General features: G+C 33.5%; 1 long non-coding RNA gene across 1 annotated transcript; it reads right to left on the reverse strand.

Moving 5' to 3' along the window:
* Window positions 1–5,370: 5,370 nt before the first annotated feature.
* Window positions 5,371–6,236, reverse strand: LOC138171128 (uncharacterized). Its single transcript, XR_011170808.1, has 2 exons — window positions 5,937–6,236; window positions 5,371–5,569 (listed from the first exon to the last, which is right to left on the reverse strand). It is a non-coding gene; the product is annotated as an uncharacterized lncRNA (long non-coding RNA).
* Window positions 6,237–7,160: the final 924 nt, after the last annotated feature.

A 7,160-nucleotide genomic window follows, 5' to 3' on the forward strand; every position in this document is an offset into this window, starting at 1 on the left:
TTTTCCATGTAGAGATATATTCTTTTTTCCTTTCCTATTTTGTTGGAAGTTGTTTAAAATGATGCCTGCTTGATTTTTTCAAGTTAAAAAAAATGATTTACTCTATTAACTAAAGATGACTGTTGTAGTTAACAAAGGAAAAAGAATTTCCCCTCACCAATCCCCAGACAATCTGGGGTCCCTATAATATCTCAACAGTCTCAAGCTCACTTATGAGAAGCACTATTCAGGAATTTTCTTGAAACCTCAAACAAAGGGAGAAGATCTCTTACCTCCTTCTACCTTAGTATACTTTTTTTTCCCTTCCAGATATAATTCTGAGATTGTTTAAAGATAGTACCATTAATATTATATATACATATATATATATTTCTGTATGAAGGGGAAAATAGATATGAATGTAATAAGAGGGGCATTATAATTTTCTTGTTCTTAATTACTACATAATTTACTAGTTGCCAAAAACAACAGGAATATCAACATGTCAGGTTATTCCCAGTAAGTAAAAAAGTCATCCAGACCATGATACCAAGAGAGATGATAGGGTTCGGGGGGAAAGTTTATAGATAAGGAAGCTTACACCACAAAGTGCAGTATTTTTTCATTTCATTTTCATTCAATATGAAGGCTTTTGTATCCAATGTCCATGGAATTGAAGGCAAAGAGTGTAGCAATAACACCACGAGTTCTTGAACAATCTACTATGCCCTCATCAGGGTTACACTTCTCACTACATATGAAGGGGGTGGGGGTTAGGATGGATTTTAACATCGTCATCAGCTATTTGATTCAACATAGACACCCATATATGTTTCTATATGATCATATTTTAAAATTTTAAACCTATTGAATGGTCAAAATATTGTCCAAGCATTTATATTTAATATCACTTATTTGAGAAACTGAAAACAATGTGGTTTCTTATGAATTGATGAGTTTAACAAGAGTTAATGGAAAGTACTATTAAAAGTACACAGAAAATACAGTTCATGCTTTAGGAAAGAATTGCTGGAGTCCAGTTTTTTTTTAAATATAGTTTATAATAGGACTCATCTTCCTTAAAACCAAATTATTGATTTCATTAAACCTTAATTACTTTTAATGAGGGAATGATAGTTTGAGAATTTTTCAGTTAAATTTGTACTTTATTGTTATTTCAAAGACACAATGAATGAACCAACTTTTAAAAAAACTTCGGTTGAGAAACCCTAATTTAAATGTCTAGGTAAAAAGAAGTGTTCATAAAAATAAAAGGATTGCATTTTATGCTTATTGCTGATAGAGTTTTCAATGGAATTTAAATTTCATTGATGATACCTTTTATATAGTGATTGCTTTGAAAATAACTAATGATACATAGCTAGAAAGGAAATAAATAATTGAGAAATAAATAGGTGAGTGATTTGTTTCTGTGTTTGCTGATTATGTGCAACAATTTTCACTAATATGAAATGAGTTTTTCCATTTAGGGATGAAATGCTTGAACACTTCTAAGCTTAAGTTTACTGGAAAATGGTATTAACAGAAGAGCATGATGCAAAAGTCAACATTGTCATTAGAGCTTAATGAAACACTCTGCCTGTCAATACCTGCCATATGAACAGCATGAACCATAGTTTGAACCACATAAACATGTCATCTCCACTTCCTGATACCTGAAGTTTGAGGTCTTCAGGAATATTTAATGTTTTGCATTTTTCATTGCTTGAAGTTAGCTTTTGAGTACATTTAAGTTCAAATGTTGCTAGAAAACGTTTGAAACTTTACTATTTGAGTCTTTGTAATGCATCAAGTATTTTGCCTAAAACTTGAGAAATCCTTCCTACCTCTCACCCAAATAATGGGTTTAATGTACTTTTCTAATATTAAGGATAGACTCATTACTAATTAAGCTAATTATCTGTTTAGGACTGCTTTCTGCAAAGACCATGATTCCAGATCTGGAAAACCCCCCTCACAGTCCATGTCTCCTTCAGATTTCTTGGACAAATTAATGGGAAGGACATCAGGATATGATGCAAGAATCAGACCTAATTTTAAAGGTAAGGTCTATTAAATTTTATGATGAATGTTTTGGAAGTCTTCTTTTAAAAGTAGATGCTTTTCAGGTCCTCTAACTAGGAAGATTTTTCTGAGTGGGGTTGACACCACATGGTAGCCTTTTTTAGTTGTGATGTTTCAAACTCTCAATGACCCACTCATGAAGAACTCAGAATTGACTCTTCTTCCTACATACTTGTGAAAACTCTCATTTGTATTCGATGACAATTTTTTTGAAATGTGTCAGGAAACATTTCTGTATTTCCTATGTTAAAAAAAGTAAGAATGTGTTAATGGTGGAAAGATAAGTATCTAAATCACGAATACACACTAGAATCCTCACAGCATTTTGGATTGGTAGGGACTAAATGGCTATAGTAACCAAAATATTTTTAAATCTAAATGCCAAGTAACTATAGAAGCCCAAATAGAGCACCTCCCCCTCCACACTTTTGTGTCTCTAAAATTTCTAGGTTTAACAACAATGACTAGATTCATATTTTTGTTTCTCATTTTTTTACCTTCCTCTGAAATTCTGCAGTTAAGATAGTCATAGAACCATAAAGTTCACATATTGGTTAAATTGTTTTCTTTGTAAATAAAGTAAATGTTTTCACTTTCTGTTAGGTATAAATTCCAAAGGGTTGTACAGTATTACAATTGGAAAAACATTGATTTAAGTGAGAGACAAACATACATTATGGCAATTTGACTTGGTTCTATTTACTTGATTCAGGCATTTTTCTTCTGACATGCATCTAGCAATGTCACTTTTTAGGGGCTCCTCATTAAATATGTAAATATATATGTATAATTTTATATTTTTGCATATGAAACTAAATTTAAAATTATATATTTCAAAGAGTTGACTTTTTATTTGGAAAGATTTCAAAATAAAAAACAGGCAGAAAATTTTTAACATTATTTAAAAAAAACAGAATACCTGGGAAATTCTATACTCATTCTTTCAGAGTACTTCACTTTCACTCATTAGCAATTCAATTGCATAGCTTTGTTGAAATTTGTGACTGGCTTTATTATTAGCAAACGTGAATATGGATGCCAAATCCATTGCTTCTGTGAATTCCACACTTCTGAATGTGTCCAACTGCACACACATTTCATAGTGGGTAGAAAAAGAGAAAAAAAAATACAAGTTTTGAAAAAGCAAGTACTTGCTTAATTAGCTTGAATTGTAGAGAATTTTTCCATAGGAAGCTACCCTAACAGGAGATCTATAAACACTCCATTTTTTATTTGGACCTTTTTCTTTTTGTTAAATTTTTTACCTTATGAAGTAAAAATCAGTTCTCATAAACACATTTTTTATTATTCATACTGTTTACTAATGTCTATTTCCAGATTAAGCGACTTAGTAGAAGCTACTAATAATAAACTCTTCTTTTTACCCAATGTTCTGAGGTGGCAAAATGAGAGAATCAGCATAAAGGAGAGCTATTTTTACCCTACATGTCACTTCTACCTATAGAGTAAGGGTAGAACAAAATGGTAGCTTCAGCAAAGAATGATCTTGCTTTAAGAAATTTGTCAAATAATTAATGGACTGAAGGAGCTTTTCATGAGCATTGTACTTAATTCAGAATGTCTTAACTTCATGAGGGCAAAAAGGTGAATATCAAATACTTCTACATTTAGACATTGACAGTCCAAGTAGACTTTTCCTTCTCCTAACTTATCTAATTAGTTGAAGAATCTTTCTCTTTCCAAATCTTTCATGATATTTATAATTCATTTTAAATCTACAAGCAAAATTCTGCTACATTTTCCTCTTTGCTTTTGGATGAGGTGTATAATTCTGGCTACCATATTTTAGGAGGGACATTGATAAGATGGTGTTGAAAGATATTGAAAGATGTTGAAAGGAAAGTAATTAGGAAATGAAGGGCTTGGAACTCATGGCATTTAATGTTAAAATAATTAGGGATGTTTAGTCTGCAGAAGAGAAGACTTCATGCCCCATAAGGCAGGGCATGAAAACTGTCTTCAAGTGTTTGAAGGGCTGTTGTGTTGAAGAGACACTAGACATTATTGTTGGTCCCACAAGTTAGAATTGGTATCAATAAGTGGAAGTTGAATAGTGGCAATTTTGTGCTTAATATAAGGAAATTCTTTCTGATAATCAATGCTCTACAAATCAGAACAAAAACACTGCCTTGGAAGCCAATCCTACCAAAGCTATGGAAACTGTATTGTCCTCTTAAAAGTAAAGAAATTAGGAGTTAACAATTTTAACTCACTTTATAAGATTTTCTGTGTTGTTATTGGTCACAGTAAGTGGTGGTGGTGGTGGTGGTGGTGTGTGTGTAAATTTAATTTGAACTAGAAGACAAACTGGAGAAGATAGAACAAAAGAAGATGAAGGAAATCTTGTTTGAACTCTCTTAACTGTTATCTTTATGGAGAAACAAAGAAAAGTGTATGAGTAGTGACTCAGGAGAAGATCTATTAAGATTCAGGGCTTCAGAGAAGTCAGAGATTGTTTTCCCTCCATAGCTGGAGAGAGACTAGAAAGAAAAAGAAAGAAAGGAGACAGAGAAATATTTTAATGTAATTATTATAGCCTTTATCTGGAAAAGAGAATAAAGTGGTCTTGAGAAGAGACTTTACTTGTTTTTCTAAATGAGGTAACTGCTGAGGGACTCTGTTCTCCAAAGCTAAGGAAAGTTACCTGCACTTTCAGGAAAGATTTGTGGCTATTACCTTCACCACAGTTACAATTTCTGCATAATTATCTATAAATCTTCATTATTATTTCATTGTTATGAAATTGTGTTCCAGTAACTTGGATTTTTAATACTAGGACCTTATAAATTTATTAGAGAAATCAAGATATAACCACTATTGGGAAAGGACGTTTGTCTGGTTTATTAAATAAGTAATATTTAATTAGGATGAGATTCTAAGCATAGTATATATATATAAATATATATATATGTGTGTGTGTGTGTGTGTGTGCATGTATACACACATTTATTGGAATTTTAGTAACTAATAAAGGAATACACAAGGATCAAGGATCCCTTCTGGATTATCCTAGAACTCAAGACATCAAATTAAAACATTAAAAATGGGAATGAGTGAAGTAACAGATGCTTTTTTCTTAAGTGAGATTGATCAGGCCACCTCAAATAATCCTGCTATGTATGGGAGTTTTTCCACATGACTTGTCATAATCTTCTTTTCAAAATAAATCAATGTTTCCCCTACCCTATTCTGTGATAACTCCATACCCCCACCACTTTCTCTCAGAGTTATCCAGAAAACTAGAGTAGAAATTATTTCTGATTTCCAATGAGAATGCCAAGAAGCTTCTGAATGCATGGTTTATTTCTTTTCAACATATTTTGTTCACCTAGAATGAATGAGTAGCCAAGGTAACTAACTCATTTCTTAATCTTTGAGATTATAAACAGGAATAAACTATGAATATAAATGAAGCACAGCTAGATTAATCAGACTTCTGTCTTCCTGCTCTTCCTCTGCTGCTTCAAGGGATCTTCCCTCTTCCCTGGAAAAAGGAACAACCATCAACCTCCAATGTCTTTGAATCAGTGCTAACGGCAAACAAGTCTTAGAATCATATAGCTGTAATCCTCTCCCCTTCCTCCTAAGAGGGCAAATTAATAAGTGTTGGTGTATCAACAATGCAATATTCACAATTCCTATGGCAATTATAAATATGCTGATGTGGTTATTAATCACGTAATATACTAGGCTCTCTATATGGGGGATAAAGCTAGAACATTTATTAAAATACCAAATAACTGAGACCCAAAAGCAGAAAGTCAAAGTCATCACAGTAGTTATGAAGTTGTCACACATAGTTAATGTAGTAAACACCCACATTCTCAAGCCTTTGAAACAGAACAGTATACCTCAGGCAAAGGTCCTCCTGTCTCCACTCACAGCAACTACTCAGCATCCAGGAAGCATGCACCAGCAGCTCCGGCCCCTGTAAGTCCTCAGCAGGAGTCCTTAGCAGAAATTCTGGCTGGCTCATAAAAAAGGTGTTGGCTCCTCCTCCTCCACCTCAGCCGCTACCAATACTGCTGCTGCTGCTGCTGCCACCAGTCACTGCAGGCACTCTAGCTTGGCTTCCACTTCCTCTAGCTCCACCCCTTCCTGCTATGTCAGCAAGTCCAATAGGGCATGGAAGATCTTTAAATCCCATAACCCTTACTGGTGGCCAGGCAGGAGATTTGCCAAATTATGCAATGCTTTCTACAAAGAGTTGTGAAAGAATATCCAGTCATTCAACAAATATTTATCAAACACCTTCTACATGAAAGTGATTGAATTACAAAACCAACAAGAATAGTAATCCCTGTTCTTAGCTTTCTACCTACAACCATTTATTTATCATGCACTCATTGGGAAGTAATTTATGGTATGTTCTATTGTTGGTGCTCAAAACATACTGACATTATGATTGACCACATACCAAAATAAAAGTACTATTGAGAGATATTTAGTAGAAATTCTGATTTTCTTACTCTTTAAAAGAAGACCATACATTCTGCTGGGAAGATTTAACATGGTTAAAAATAAGTAAATGTGAAATGTATCCAAAGTAATATAAACCTATTTCTTGAGATAGAATATTAATACCTAGGGGAATCAGGTACTTCCTTGTCAGTCACAGCAGTCACAGCTGTATTTTGATGAAAGACAGGGATTTATGAGACCATGTCACCTGGCCATAGTTTGTACCTTAGTGAAATAAAGATAATAATATTTGTACTACCTAATTTATAGGGTTATTGAACTATTTATGAGGAGAAAAGAAGAAGAGAAGCAGTGGAAGAAAGGAAAAGCAGAGGTAGGAGGAAGAGTAAAAGTGGAAGAAAAAGGAGGAGTAGCCCCATTTTAAAAAAAATTGCTTGATCTTTTCAGATAAGTTATTGTCACCAAAATAATCTCCTTTCTGAAATAATTTGTGTATACTTACTCAAAATTTCTTTTTAGTGTGAAGCAATTATGGATAAGTGATTTATCCAGGGTCACACAGCCAGCATCAAGTCTGAGACTGAATTTGACCTCAGTTCCTCCTGACTCCATAACCAGTGCTCTATTCACTGTCCTTTCAAAATTCCCTTCAA

The sequence above is a fragment of the Petaurus breviceps genome, unplaced genomic scaffold, assembly GCF_028583685.1.
Source record: "Petaurus breviceps papuanus isolate PSGF00001 unplaced genomic scaffold, PetGlider_PUasm1.0 419, whole genome shotgun sequence".
Lineage (NCBI taxonomy): Eukaryota > Metazoa > Chordata > Mammalia > Diprotodontia > Petauridae > Petaurus > Petaurus breviceps.